The sequence below is a fragment of the Octodon degus genome, unplaced genomic scaffold, assembly GCF_000260255.1.
Source record: "Octodon degus isolate 3935 unplaced genomic scaffold, OctDeg1.0 scaffold00008, whole genome shotgun sequence".
Taxonomy (NCBI): domain Eukaryota; kingdom Metazoa; phylum Chordata; class Mammalia; order Rodentia; family Octodontidae; genus Octodon; species Octodon degus.
Genome location: NW_004524584.1, coordinates 4,288,314 through 4,304,638, shown reverse-complemented (window position 1 = coordinate 4,304,638; position 16,325 = coordinate 4,288,314). Strand labels below are relative to the sequence as shown.

General features: G+C 37.6%; 1 protein-coding gene across 5 annotated transcripts in view; it reads left to right on the top strand.

Annotated features, from left to right (window-relative positions):
* Positions 1 to 16,325, top strand: part of Nck1 (NCK adaptor protein 1) — a 65,958-nt gene that overhangs the window by 21,087 nt on the left and 28,546 nt on the right. Inside the window, exon 1 of one of the 5 annotated variants that reach the window (XM_023705018.1) lies at positions 14,671 to 14,701. The exons of the other annotated variants lie outside the window; for them this stretch is intronic. The gene's annotated coding sequence lies outside the window, so the exon portion shown is untranslated. Of the gene's footprint in view, positions 1 to 14,670; positions 14,702 to 16,325 lie in introns of those variants that run through there. 5 annotated transcript variants of the gene reach the window in all.

Below are 16,325 nucleotides of genomic sequence, written 5' to 3'. Positions count from 1 at the left end.
AGTTTGGTCTTCCACACCAGTGTGATTAATGTCTTTTTAGAATACCAGTCATTGCTGTTCTTCCCTAAGAGAAATATATGAATGAGAAGTTACTCTTTGAAGTTTGGCCTTCAGTGAATATACTTCTAGCACAGATGTCTTCTGCAAGGACTTCTGGAGGGCTCAACCTGTAATATTTCTACCTAACTTAGCTATCTATAGTATTTTCCCCTCTGAAGAAGTACCCTTAACTGCTGTGAGGGGGCAAGGAGCCAAGACCAGTCTGGCTACATCTGCTGAAGAGGGTGATAATTATGATCTGCAATCAGAGATACTCTATAGAGGGTCTGTCTTAAGGATCTCAATAGGTGCCAGGCATTCTTGTCTTGGGTAAACATACAGCTTTAAGTCTAGAGGAGACAAAGCCAAGGAAACAAGCATTTTGGGGCCAAATAATAAGAGTAGCAGGATAATTAGAGTATGGTCAACAAAGGTTTTCATTGAGAGATGCCGGTATAAGCTTTCAGTAAAGAGGATAAAGAGAAGGTTCAGAGAATTTCAGAATCTTGACATGTCATTTACCTATCATCTAATATTTTGAACTGCTATTGAGATACTAGCACAATTTTAGCAGCTAAGTCCATGGTCTTCCTACCTCTAGCCTACAGCTTCAGAGTTGAGTCTGTCTCTGTGATTTTATAAGACACAAATTTAGAACCAACACATGAACTTAGAACCACTTCAACCCTATTTCCATATCCAAATCCTTTGATCCCATTTTGCATACTATACTTCTGATCTATAAATTTAGCTCTCTTTTGAGTAAGGCTCTTTATTTTAAAACTATTTTAATCATTATTTTGTATTTAGAGTAATAACTCATAAACTCTAATATCCTTGACTTTTTTTTTACAATATTTGGTGATTCGATTATGAAAACTATAAGGGTCTGTGCAGACATTACTGAATGTTAATATGGCAAAGTGATAAGGTTAATGTATGTACCTTATATAAACAGACCGCTTGATTTTTAATCGTGATACACCAATTTGACTGGATTAAGAAACACCAAGAAGGGCCGGTGAGATAGCTTAGCAGACTAAGCACCTGCTTAGGCAGGTACAGGGACCCAGGTTTGATCCCTGGCACCACATGCCACACCAGCCTCATCCCCTGACAGGCTGAGCGACCCACTGAGACCAGGCATGGTGGTGCACACCTGTAATCCCAGCACCAGGGAGGCTGAAAACAGGATCACTATGAGTCCAGGCAGTGTAGTAAGACCCTGTACCAAACACCTTAAAAAAAAAAAAAAAGCAACACTAAGAGACCTGGTTAAGCACACTTCTGGGTATGTGTATTAGTCACTTTTCCATCACTGGGACAAAATACATGACCCCAGAAAACTAAAGGAGAAGATATTTATGTGGCTCAGTTTCCAGGTTTGTAGTTGGCTGGCTGCCAAGCAAAATTGACATAGCAAAAAGGCATGGTGAAGAAAGCTGCTGCTCATCCCACAGTAGCAAGGTTGTAGGGAGAGAAGAAGCCACGAAGCAGTCTGGGTTATATCCCCAGAAACCCACCTCTCCAACGAGGCCCCATTTCTTAACAGCACATGAATTACTGAATTCATCAATAAATGAATCCACTGATGAGTACTACCACCTGTGATTAATTATCTTCCAAACGCGTAAGACTTTTGGAAGAGCATGTCTAGTCCACTAAGGCATCTCCACCATGACATTTTTGCCTTGGAGCCAGATAAACATGGACAGGATCACCCAAAACAAGCCAAATTAAACCTCTCAACCTTTATTAATTTGTGAGTAATAAACACTGTCCCAGCAATGGGAAGATAAGTAACACAGAAAGCTGGTACCAGGAATGTGGCTGTTGTTGCAACTGTTCCCAAGCATGTGGTTTAGAAACATTTGGAACTCGTTTCTAATAAGTTTGGAAAGGCTTGTAGATAGGCACTAAAAAAGCCCAAGAATGGGCCAGGAAGATAGCTTGGTGGTCTAAGCCCCTGCCTGGCAAGCACAAGGCCCCAGGTTTGGTACCCAGTAATGTATACCATGCTGGCCCCGCACCATGCCAGCCACCAGAGTAGGCGTGGTGGTACATGCCTGTAATCCCAGTACTGGAGGGGCTGAGACAGGAGGATCACTATGAGTCCAAGCTGCATAGCAAGATCCTGCACCAAATAAATAAATGAATAATTTTTTTTTTTAAAGAAAAGCCCAAGAATGCAATAAACAGTCTAATGGGTGGTGACTCTAATTGGAACTCAGCACACCAGAATGCCAATAAGAATATGGTTAGTAATAGCTAAGCTCAGAAGGTTTCAGATGGAAAATAAGAATTTCACTAGCAGCTGGACTAGAGGCCATGCATATAATGCTCTGGGAAAAAAAAAATATGTATGTTTTGCTCATGTCCTAAAACATCACAGGATTCTGAAGACCAATTGATTTGGGGAAAAAAAAAAAAAAAAATCAAGGCAGTTCAAAATTCAGGTTGCAAAATCAGTAATACTTACCTGCTTTCAGCCAGACTCATAATAAGAATAAAGGAGCAGGGCCAGCCGGATAGCTCGGGATGGAAGTGCCTGCTTAGGCAGATGCAGGGACCGCTGTGCTGTGCCATACCGGCCCTGCCCCAGGGGCTCACTGAGATGCAACAGAGACTGGACGTGGTGGTGGTGGCGTGTGCCTGTGATCCCAGTGCTTGGGAGGCTGAAAACAGGAAGATCACTGCAATCTGTATAGTCAGACCCATAGACCCTGTACTAAATAAATAAAAATAAAAAAATTTTAAAAAAAGAACAAAGGAGAAAAACAGCAGAAAAACTTAAGTTTAGGCCTAAAAGAAACCAGGTATAAAATTGGGCCATAACAGAGTAGGTTGCTGAAGAATTTAGTGCCATTAAAAAGAAGCCAAGGACTACTTTGTACAAGGCCAACAAGAAAGATGCTTAGTGGGGATCTCAGTAACCAGCAGGACCCCAACTACCATAGGATAAAAGCTTCAAAAGTGTCAACTTTTCATTTGAGAAATATTCCCTAGGATCCCTACTCAGGAAGGACCTCCTAGGGACAAAATATCAAAAGGTAGTAGACATTCTAACAGCAGCACAAGTGGGTGCTTGTGCAATTATAAAAGTTAAATGTTTTGTATACATTCCTGATCCTTCTGCTAGTATCTAATTTTATTTTTTTGAGTTCTTTATATGTTCTAATCCTTTGAGGAACAGCTGGCAAACATTTCTTATATGGTGGGTTGTCTCTTCACTCTGGTGATTATCTTGCTGTGCAAAAGCTTTCCAATAAGATGAGATCCCAGTTGTTGATTCTTTGTAGTATGTCCCTTGTAGTCTGGGTTTTGTTCATGAAGGAAGTCTCTGCCTACATCTGTATCTTTGAGATTTCTTCCTTTTTTCTCTTTGAGTAAAGTTAATGTTCTGTTTTAATATTTAGATCTTTGGCCCATTTTGACTTTAATATGGTGATAGACATGAGTCTAGGTTTAGTCTTTGGCTTGTGGAAAGCCAGTTTTTCCAGGACCACTTATTAAACATTTTTGTTACGTGTTTGGCTCCTTTGTCAAAGGTAAGGTGGCTGAATGTGTTTGGGGTTGCATGTGCGTCTTCTAGTCTGTTTTCATTGATCCTCAGGCATCTCCTTCCACATACCATACTGATTTTATGACAGTAGCTTTGTAGTAGTATTTCAGGTCTGGGATTATTGGTCCCTGGACTTGACTTTGTTTCCAAGAATTGCTTGATATTTGAGGTATGCTAATGGTATTTATTTATTTATTTTTTTTTTTGGTATTTTTTGGGAAGGGTCTACAAAGATGTTCAGGGTCTGACTACTAGATCGGACTCATAGTGAACCGCCTATTTACAGCCTTCCAAGAGCTGGGATTACAGGCGTGCACCACCGCGCCCAGTCTCAATTGCCGTCTCAGCACACCCCTGTGGCGGGCTGGCCCGGGGATTGAACCCCTGGCCCCTGAGCCTGCTTGCAGGCGCTTTAATCTGTTGAGCTATTTGGCTGGCTGCTAATGGCATTTTGATTGGGGTTGCATTAAATCTTTGTATAAGTTTTGGGAGTATGACCATTTTCACAATATTGGTTCTTCCTATCCAAGAGCAAGAGATAGCCTCCCATTTTCTGATACCCTCTTTGTTCTCCTTTCTTTTTTTTAGGTACTGTAATTTTCACTGTACAGATCTTTTACATCCTTTGTTAGATTAACTCATATTTCATCTTTTTAGATGTTATTGTAAAGCATTGTGCTTTCCCTAATTTCTTTCTCAGTGAGTGAGTTGCTTGTGTACAAGAATGCTATTAATTTTAGATTATTTATATATTGCTACATTACTGAATTTGAATATTAAATTAGAAATCTTTTGGTGAAGTTTTTGGGGTCTTCTATGCAGAGTATCACTTGTGAATAATGATAATTTAACTTCTACCTCCCCATCTTTATTCTTTTTATTTTTTTTTCTTTTGTCTCCTGGCTGTGGCTAATGTTCCAGAATTATATTGAATAGGAGTGGTGATAATGGACATCTTTGTCTTGTTCCTGATTTTAGAGTGAAAGCTTTCAGTTTTTGACCATTTAATATGATGTTAACTATTTATCAAAGATGGTTTTTATAAAATTGAGGTAAAGACCATCTTTTCCAATTTTCAGTAGGGTTTTTATCATGAATGACTGTTAGACTTTTTAAAACGCTTTATCTGAATCTATTGAGATGATGTCATGGTTTGGGGTTTTTGCAAACGAAACAATATAATGCAGGACACATTTTATAATATTAGTTTATAAGGAATCACCCAAGAAATAACATACAAGTACAGGAAATCTGTCTACACAAACATTAAAGATTCCAGCTGAGGGCCCAAAGGTTAGTGGTAGAAGCTAGGAAGTCTATGCCAGTGGAATGGAGGATCTGTGCTAGCAAGCTGAGGGATCTAAACTGGAGGTGGGAAGCAATGCTCAAAGTAAGCACCAGAGCTCCCTCAAATGTACCACAGCCATCTGTGAGGAAAGCCAAGTTCCCATCAGAAAAGCCAGTGTGACAAGCTTCATGATGCTGAGCAGTGCACCATCTTCCTCTCCAGAGCTAGGAAGCGTTGCTCAAGATGAGGACCAAAGCTTCAGAGTTCTTTGGGAAAGTCAGCATGACAAGTTCCTCCAGCAGAACAGCCCAAGAGAACTAGCAGCTTCCAGCAGCTCCAGCAGCTTCTCAGAACAACATCCCTAACAGCGTTTTCAGCAGCTTCTCCTGTTCTGCCTTTTATGCTGCTGGCAATAACTCTCTGGTGGGCCTTCTGCACCCAGCACCATGCTAGTTCAATTCATCTGGGTGTAAGAAGTTGACTACCAGTTAGCTATCCACCACAGATGATCATGTGGTTTTTGTCTTTGGTTCTGTTAATATTATGTGGCAATAACACTAGACTTAATAGTTGGCAATAATTATCCAGCTGCTGAGAAACTGTGGTAACCATCAGTCTGATATCTATAACTGTAGGAGGGAGATCTACAGAAATATAATACCCAGCTTATACCAGGAACTTATATGCAATGATTTTTCACTTAGTACACTGATTTTCTCTGATATGTGTGGGTTTTCAAGGGAGTAGGTGGTAGGGTAGAGAGATGAGTGAGGTTCAGTAACAAGGTTGGAGGGCACAGGATGATCATCCAGGTTTTGGGTAGCTGTAGGACACAAGAGGAAAGGTTTGGAAGAGAAGGCCTATGAGTTTTGAAGTGAACCAGAAAAGAGACAATGTTTACTTGCATGAAAGTGTCATAAAGTCAATCAAGATAGTTGACAAAAGAGAGTGGAAGAGAACAAGTAGAATAAAACAAAAAGATCACCTGTTGGCTTGTATTGCTTTTATTGCATTGGATATGTTCATTCTACTTGTTCCATCTGTCTGTCCTACTATGTTGCTGGGTCTTACTGTGTTGCTGGTGTTCCTGCAGGTCTTCATGCTCTTGAGTTCCCCACCAGTGGAAGTAAGGAAGGGTGGCTCTCCCTTCTTAGGAGCCTGGAAGTCCCAGTTTAATGGAGGAAGGGAGGGGCTGAACTCTCAGTGGCAGCATCATCACCTCACATCTCTTCTTGAGGTTTTGAGCCGTTTTCTTCAAAGATAATCTACTCTGTTTTCTTGGAGAATAATACAGACATGTATGCATGCATGGATGTGTATGTGCTTGTGTGTGTTCTTGTGAAGACTGATTCTTCCTATATTTGCTGTATCTTCCCAGAATTCTTTGTTTTCATAGTTTTGTTAAAGTTGGAAAAATTCTTAAATTTTCCTCCTGGATTTTGAGGAAGTTAAGAATAGTTCATTGTAACTCAGATCAAATAGACATGAAATCTTTTATTTAGCCTTTAGTTTCAGTTAAGAAGCATTTATAAGAGGAATTTGTTTTTTTTCCCCAGTACCACAATTGAATGCTTCTAACTATTCCATACTTACAAGAGAATTAAGTCTGGAAGCAGTAAAACCACTTAAAAATTATATGTGGTGTGCTTCGTTAAGGTAGTGGCAGTGAGACTAGGAATACATTGTCCTGTTAAGAAAGGAAAAGGGCTTGGTGTGATGACACACATCTGTTATCCCAGTACTCTGAGAGGGCAAGGTGGGAGGATTGCAAGTTCAAGGCAAGACTGGGCAGCAAGACCCTATCTCAGAAAAAATAAAAGGCAATATACTTCAATAGTAAAACGCTTGCTTAGCAAGCAGGAGGCCGTAGATTCAGTCCTCATTTAACACACACAAAGGTAAAAAGAACATGATTTGAGATGTGGGAATTGATTTAGCTGGATTAATGGTCATATTGTTTCTGAGTTCCAGAACACAGAAACAGAAGAATCTGTAGGAATGGTATATGGACGTGCCTGTGGAGTAATACTGAGGAATTTACATTTTCATAGTCTGGATTTGTTACTGTTTCCCTGTAACTCTTAATAGGCATGTACCTATAGGTCAGAAGGCTATCTCAATAAATATATTTTTGTCTCTTTCACTCTTTCCCTATGTGTGTATGTTGTGGTGCTTAAGATTGAACCTTGGGCCTTGAATATTCTAAGCATGGTTTACCACTGAACTATATTCCCATTCTATAATAAACTTTAATAGGTCTAAATGGAGAAATTCCAAAATTTTTTTTGCATGGAAAACATGAAGGGGAATTGTCATCAAGTGCAGCAGTTAGCAGCCACTTTAATATTAGTGGATAATTGCAATAAATATGTTTGAGATTTCAGGTGACTATATTTTGTGTATTAGGAGAAAATGGTTGCTAATGACAGCACAGTTTTAAACCTTATTAATAGTGTAAAGCATAGAAAAAGGTATTCTACTGCCTTCTCTACTAATTGTGTTTGGGAATATGTTCAACTTGAAATGATACTTAAAGATTTAAGGATCAGGATGAGGGGTTGGTATAATGAGAAAACTTAGAAAACAGGGCTGGGGAAGACAGCTGAGCAGCATAAGTGCCTGTCTGTCAAGTGCAGGGTCCTGAGTTCAATTCCTAGTACAAAAAAAAAAAAAAAAAAAAACTTAGAAAACAAAACTTTATTTTAGAAAATATAGGAAGTTTACATCATCATCATCATCATCATCATCATCATCATCATCATCATCATCATTATTTTGGCAGAAATGGGGGATTGAACTCAGACCCTTGTGCTTGCCAGGGAAACACTTATTCTACTGAGCCATCTCCCCAGCCCTTACGTTATTTTGATAATCAAAGAAGACTTAGTTCAGTTCCTTTATTTTGCAGGTAAGGAAGGAATTTTAAGGAAGTTGATAGGGCATGCCCTGTGCTATATAGTCTTTTTTTTTTTTTTTTTTTTTTTTCCTTTTTGGCAGAACCAGGGATTGAACTCAGGCCCTTATGCTTGCCAGGCAAGTGCTTATTCTACTGAGCCATCTCCCTGGCCCCCGCTATATAGTCTTGATAGAGAGCAGGGCATAGAACCTATGTGTGTAGTGAGAAAGGAAATTGAGTGGAACAGTAATATGTCTATATTACAATTTTATTCATTCAATTTAGACATCTAATTTATTAAAGATAAATGAGAAATTTTTCTTAACTTTTCTTGTACAGTCTTGCATACTATAAAATTATATAGCTATATTTAGTGATCTCATTATTATGACCATGTAACCACGTTAATATTAAATATAATGGGCTGGTGAGATGGCTCAGTGGTCTAAAGCACGTACTTAGAACAAGCTTAGCAAAGCACAGGGACCGCGGTTCAATCCCCCAGCACCACATGCCAGCCAGCCCTGCCCCCTGGTGGGCTGAGCTGGCCTCATGCGCCGCGCGCGCGCGCACACCCACACCCACACAAATAAATAAAAAATAAAATACTAAATATAATGCAGTGGAGCAATGTCTTATTTGATTACCTTTCTTCTCCCCCCTCTCCTTTTCCTGACCCTCTTTTCCCCATTCTTCCCTCTCTCCTCCCCACTTTCTTTCTGGTGCTAGTGATCAAATCCAGGGCCTTGTACTCTACATTAGTGCTGTACCACTGAGCTACAGCTCTAGCCCTCATAAATTTCCTATCTTGTATAATGTAATTTTTTTTTAAAATGTGTTTGGTACAAATTTTTTTTTAATGTCTCACTACACAGCTTGGACTCATAGTGATCCTCCTGTTTTTAGCCTCCCCAGCACTGGTATTACAGGTGTGCACCACCGTATCCAGTCTTGGTGGCAGGCTTAGTGCACCCGGGGATGGGGCTGGCATAGCATGTGGTGCTGAGGATCAAACCCCATTCCCTGCACTTGCTTAAGCAGGTGCTTAGTCTGCTGAGCTATCTGGCCAGCCTTCATATAATGTTATTTTTCTTAAAATTTATAAGCCCTAAGTTTAAAAACTTTGCTTTTTATTTACAGTAAAGTTTTTAAATAAAATTTACATTTGTTTAATTTTTCACATTGTTATATCTGTCAGATAATCTTATCAAAGTTTTTTCTTTCCTGGAATCCTACTCCAATTTGGACTCTTTCTTCAGAACTATATTTTCTTTTGGTAGCATTCTGGACATTTACCTTTTTTTTTCTCATTAATTCCCTTGATGCATAGATTTTATACTTTCCTTTTTATGTTATCCCTTGTTTGGTTGAAATATGTCCTTCATTTTTCTAAATAAACATTGGATTTAATTTTTTAAAGAATGTATATCTGAAATGTTTTAACCTTTTATTCTTAATTGATAGTTTGTGTATAGGACAACTTTATGTGTATTGAGATTGAATTTTGCAAGATGAAAATCATTCTGAAGATGGGTAGTGGTAATGCTTGTGCAACAATATGAGTATATTTAATGTCATGTACTGTATAATTAATGATTCAGATGGTAATTTTTACGTGAATGTATTAGTTCACTAGGGTTGCCATCATTAAGGGTTGCCTGGGTGTTAAACAGTAGAAATTAATTTTCTTAATTTTTTCAGAGTAGTAGTCTTGACAGCAAGGTGTTACCAATGTTGTTGACTTTCAAAAGCTTCTGAGCTTTTTTTTTTAAATCTGTATTTTAGTTTTTCTTCTTCTGAGCTTTTAGTTGGTTATCTTCTCTCTGTGTTTTAGGGTGTCACAATCTTTTTAATAAGAACACTCATCATGCTGGATTAGAGGCCACAAGTACCCTCATTTTAACCCAGTTATCTCTTTAAAGACCATGTATCTAAATCCAGTTAAATTCTGAGGTACTGGGAATTAGGACTTCAATGTGTGAATATTAGAAGGGGCACAGTTTTGACCACAATTAAAAAAATTTTAAAATATGATTATACTCAGTTATTATAAGCTCTTTTACTTTTAAGTACTATCTAGATAGTAAGGGTAAGAGCAGTTTTGTTTTGTTTTTTTTTTTTTTTGAACCGGGGATTGAACTCAGACCCTTGCGCTTGCCAGGGAAGCGCTTATTCCACTGAGCCATTTCCCAGGCCCCTAAGAGCAGTTAATGTGCTCAGTTTTCTTTTGTTAATCATATTATTCATTGTTACACATTTTTATTATGGGTGGTAATAATTTGCTATAATTGCCCATTATTTAGCAAGATTACTGCTTGTTTAGTCATAATAGAATGATTTCTATTTCAAGTAATATGAAATATTCTAAGATTATAGAGTAGTAATGTTTTTAATGTCATGTTGGGTCAGTTTTTGTAATATAGAGGGTAATGAGTAAAATTTTTTTGATACCTGATATGTTTGTTGAAGGAATAGCATTATGGTTGTATTATTTTTGAGAGAAGTGTTTTTTTTTTTTTTTTTTTTTTTGAGACAAGGTCTTACTGTAGGTGAGGCTGGCAATGAACTCTATGTGATTTAGGCTAGCCTTGGATTCATGGTGATCTTCTTGCCTCAGCATCTAGTGCTGGGATTACAGATGCACAACTATGCCCAGTTTAAGAGCAAGATTTTTTCTTACTATACCTTTCTTTTATTTATTTATTTATTTTGATACAGGGTCTCACTACATAGCTTGGACTTGTAATGATCCTCTATTTGAGCCTCTCCAGCGCTGGGATTACAGGCATTGCAGTGGCCAGCATGACATACCTGGGGCAGGACCAGCAGGGCACACGGTACCACTGATAGAACTCAGGTCCTTCCACTTGCCAGGCAGGCACTTAGACCACTGAACTGTCTTCCCTGGGCCCCTTTTATTTCATCCTTTGGTTTAGTCTCTTAGTGCATAAAAACTAGTTAGTAACTATTTGTTGAATTAATAAATGAGTGGATTTAATATACCCAGTGTCTTTGCTTTTGTCATTATGTTTTGCTTTCTCATGTTGATTGTGTCTTCAAAGTGATTCTTCCTAAAATGAGTAGAATAACATGGTTATACTTTAAAAAAAAAAAAAAAAAGATGAAATCCCTTGATTTTAATTTGGCTTTATTTCTGATTAGTTTATGATTTTTTTGTTTTCCCAGTGGTGGAATTGGTTTCATTAGTAGAAGTATTTAATAATAAAACTTACTGAAAAGATAATAGGACTTAAGGGTCGTCCAGATAGCTTGGTGGACTAAAACACCTACTTTAGGGTATGCCCTGGGCGTTCTGAGATGGGAATTGAGACTGGGTGTGGTGGTGCGCACCTGTAATCTCAGCGCTTGGGAGGCTGAAAACAGGAAGATCGCTATGAGTCTGATCTGTGTAGTGAGACCCTGCAATACATAAGGAAAAAAAAAAGATAATAGGACTTAGAATATTGTGTAGAATAAAAATGATCTTGCAAATTGCCTCATCTTTTTGCATTACTTATGAAACACAGAGGTTAGTTATTTGTGAGATTTTTCTGCCTTCATTGTTTAGTGATTGATTTGTAATGCACCAAACTTCCGGACTTAGTCACTTGGGTATTGTTACTTAGCTGATTCTTATCAGAAACAGGAAATTGTTAAAATATGTGTTAAAGTACAGCAGACTTAAAATTGTATTTTTAGTAGCGCAACAGATTTCCCTTCAGAAAAATTGTTGTACTACTAGTTGACTCCTTACTTCTTCCTAAGAAACTGGTGTTTTGCCAAAAGAATCCTACCTATTATACCTTATAAACATAGGAAACAATACCCTTCCCCAGAGTTTATATGTAATACGTACATTGAATGATTTGACAAATTTAGTGTGCTAATGGTACAGCTCTACTTAATTTGTAAAGTAGGTTGGAAAGAAACATGATTTTTAGGTGTGATTAGTAGTTCTTCTGTGTTCTTAAAGTAGACCCTATAGGGGTCTACAAAGCCAAGTTTTTTTGTAATTCTAGGACATTAATTGAAGTTTTCACTCTGAAGGATCCTGGAAGCCAAAAGAAATTTGATACTGGATAAGGTGTTAACTTTTGGAAGATCTACAAAACTCATTGTTAAAAGTTGTATATTCTGTACCGCAATATAAGTATAGAACAGTTCCATCATTTCTCTCAAGAAAAAAAAAATCCTTAATGCTTTGTAGTCAAGCTTTAGTCTGTGATAGTTGCTAATTTGTCTACTTTTCATGTAGTTTTGCCTCTTGTAGAATGTCATATGTAGCCTTTGGACCATTGGTTCTTGCTGTTAACATGATGCATTTGTGTTTCACCCATGTATTAGTCAGTATTTCATTCCTTGTTTTTGCTGAGTATTCATCCATTATATGGATGAACTTAGCTGATTTATCCCTTTACTCATTAAAGGGCATTTGGGTTGTTTTTAGTTTGTAATGGTGAATAGAGCTGAGCCAGTGGGAACATGTTAACCACTAACTAGTCCAGTTATTTAAATACAAGACCAAAAATCGCATGTGTTGTTTATTAATTTTATAAGATAATAGGAAATACAGTTTAATCAAATTTATTCAATAATTTTTCTGTATATCTTAAAGCATTCAATATACAGCCCAATATTACAGTCTTGTCAGTAGTATGTGGTCTCTTTCTGAATTCTTTTTGCATTATTAATTGTCTTTATTCTCTGTTTTGGACACATTTTACACTGTCATGTTTGACACCTTTCCTTCTTTACTGTGGGTGCTATAATTTCAATAAAACGACCACCCACTAAACATAATAGTGAGGATATCGGTTGGCTTTTCACTATCCCATATATTTCAATTATTTGTTCTATTAAACCTAAATTGTAAATGACTTTTTGAATCCCCTTGTTTTGAATAAACAAACATATGAGTCCCATTTAGTTTGGTGCAGAATGTGTATACATATTTTATAATATTTTTCTTAACATTTTGATTACAGGGTAGCTTGTTAGATGTTGGTCAGCCCTATTAACACCACCTATAGAATTGTGATAGTCACTAAGCACTACTGGAATTTTTTTAGTTTTGTTTCTTTGAAGTCCTGTTTTCTATATTATGAATAGTTGACCATAAGTACGGTAGTTGTCTTTCATAACATAGACTTTTACTTTCTGATATGCTGGCATTGTTCCTTTTTTTCAGTTTTTTTTCTTTTGCAGATGTCTTGACCCTTCCTATTCAGTTTCAGTGTTGAAGGTGTTGGTTTTATATTGTAAAAGAATATTACTGCTTTCTGGAGAAGTATGAAAATTATATCTAATGTACTTATAATGAAAGTTTTTATAGATCATAGCACAGAATTATAGATTATTTTTCACAAATAAACATGAGGCTGGGTGTGGTAATGCAAGCATTCTGAAGGTTGAGGCAGGAGGAAACTCACTGAGTTTGAGGCCAGCGTGGGACAACAAAAATGAGTTCAGAATGAGACCCGGTCTTGAAACACCAATTAGTAAAAGAAAGTAGGAGCTCATTATTAGATTTCACTAAAAACAAACATCAAAGGCAAATGCAGCATTCTAAATAAAAAAGTATGCAACTAGGACTCAATATAAAACAGATATATGAGCCTATCTTGTGCAAACAAGAATTGATTGGTTGAAGCTGCTGATGGAGGTTAAGTTAGGATCGCTGGGAGTTCAAGGTTAGCCTGGGTTACCAGTGAGTTCAAAGCCAGCCTGAGTGAAACTCTGCCTACGAAACAGAAACAGTTGTTTGGGCTGGCCAAATAGCTCAGTGGATTAAAGCGCCTGCAAGCAGGCACAGTCTGAGGGTTCCATCCCTGGGCCTGCCATGCTGTCCCCACGGTGTGCTGAGATGGCAATTGAGACTGGGCGTGGTAGCCTGTGCCTGTAATCCCAGCTCTTGGGAGGCTGTAAACAGGCAGATCACTGTGAGTCCAATCTAGTAGTGAGACCTTGAACATCCTGTAGACTTTTCCCTAAAAACAAAAAAAAAACAGTTGATGTTTGAAGTGACACCTCTCTGAGCAGTGCTCAGAATAGTCAGTACATAAGCACATTGCCTGAGTGACACTTGAGGTAAACTGTTAAGTTAAAGGGCATTTGGGTTGTTTCCAGCTTGTGGTGGTGAAGACAGCTGCTGTAAACATTTGAATACAAGATTTTGCTTGATCACAGATACTTGTCTCAGGGCCAGGGAGATAGTGTGTATGTTTAACTTTATACGAATTTATCAGTTACCTATACTGCAGTAGTATCATCTGTTTCCACTATTCTGCACCTTCAAAGGTACCTGGGACTGTCAAGTTTCTTTTGTTTTCATTTTTTTCTCTTCCTGCTATCTCTAAGCCATTTTGTTGCCATGTAGTGCTCCAGTATCATGTTGTGCTTTAAATTTGCATTCTGGTAATGACTAATGATTTGAGGATCATTTTATTGAGAATCTTTTATGTGTTTATCTGTCATTTGTATATGTGCTGCCAGGGACTTCTTAGTTGTCTGTTGTGGCCTCAAATTTTCAATCCTGCTTCACAAAGTACCTTCCTGAGTATCTTCTAAATCTAAATTCCTCAGATAGAGGCTTACACTATTGATATGGAACTGTCTCTAGCATTTTGTGTATAGGGTTTTGTTTTGGTTTTGGTACTGGGAATTGAATACAGGACCTCACGTTTGCCAGCCAGATGTTCTGCTATGCTGTATATCCCTGGCTCTGTGTATAGCTTTTTAATGCTATGAATTTTCTTTTGAACACTTCTTAGGCTTTATCTAGTAATTTCTAAGTAATACTTGATAACTGGGGATTGAACCAGGTAGTTCTGACCTACATCTCCAGTCTTTTTATTAATCTGAGACAGGCTAAATTGCCTAGAGTCTTCCTTCTGTCTCAGCTTCCCTGGGATTACAGGTTTGTGCCATTGTGGCTGGCATCTTTTTTTTTTTTAAATATGTATTTCCATTCAAAGTAATTTCTTCCCATGATGCTTAGTTTTGTTTTACTATGAATTATTTAGAAGCATGTTGTTTAATATCCAAATACTTGGAGGTGTTCTAGCTTTCTCTGTTACTAGTCTCTAGTTTATAATGGTACGAGAATATGTGCTGTATATTAAATCTTTTAGATTTAATAAGGTTTGTTTTATGTTCCAGAATGTGGAATTTGTATTTCATGTGTACTTAAAGATACATACTTTGCTTTTGTTTATTGGTGGTTTTTTTTTTTTCCCCCAAGGGAGAGAGGGAGGGTTTGGCTGTAGTCTAGGTTGGCCTTCAATTCATTATGTAATCTGTTATTTTCCTGCCTCAGCCTCTTGCTGGGATTACAGCCATGCACTACCACTCCTGGCTTTTGCTATTGTTGAGTTAATTAAATCCAGTTGGTTGAGGGTGTTTACTTATTCTGTGTCTTTGGTACTGTATTGTCTGCTTGTTCTGTAATTACTGGGAGTATTAAAGTTTCTGTGTTCTATCAGTTCATCAGTTTTTACTTCCTGTATTTGTTCCTGTTAAGTACTACCTGTTTAGGATGGTTATATCTTCTTGATGAATGGGCCATTTTATTGTCTGATGTCTTTCATTATCCCTGGTGATTTTTTGCCATTTTAATACTTTATCAGATATTAATATAGACATTTCTTTGTTTTGATTAGTGTTTGCATGATCTTTTTACTTTCAGTCTATATATCATATTTTAAATTAGTTTTTAATAATAATGATTGATTGATTGATTGATTGATTGAGACAGGGTCTTGCTCTATAGTTCAGGCTGGCCTTGAACTCACTATGTAGCCCCAGCTGCTCTTAAACTTGAGGTGATCCTCCTCCTTTAGCCTCCCAAGTGCTGGGAATATAGGTGTACAGCACCATATTCAGTGAGTCTTCTCAATAATCTAATCTGACAGTCTTGTTTTAGTGTATTTAGACCACCTATTTAATGAAATTATTTTAATAACTTTATTCATCATTGAGACACAATATCCTATACCCACAGATTAAAGGAGAGCTTTATTTTGGCTAACGTATTAGTGGTGTGTGGCTGGTGGTGAGGCAGGACAGTGTAGCAGAGAGAACTGCAGACAGGAAGCAGAGAGAGTGAAAGGAGCCCAGGAGGGAGCTACAACCCAGGTGTAACCTGGGTTCTGACTACCTCTCACCTACTCAATAGGCCATCTGTAAACTTCCATAATCTAGTCATATTCTAAAAGCCATGCCTATGAGGTCATGAGACTTTTGTTGTTTTCTTTTTCATTTTTTTCTTTTTTGGTCTTTTTAAAAATTATTTTTTAGTTAAGATTTATTTTGCCAAGGACCAAACCCAGGGCTTCCATTCCAGCTTGCTAGGTAAGCGTTTTACTCCCTAGTTTGATCATGAGGCTTTTAGAGGCTATCCAGATATAAGCCATAATAGTTACTGATTGCCTAGCTATTTGGTCTGTGATATTATCTGTATACTTTTTATGGTTTTTATTCTTATTTTTCCTTTTCTGTTTTCTTTTGGATTATTTGAGTTCTTGGTGTTTTGTTTTTTTCAG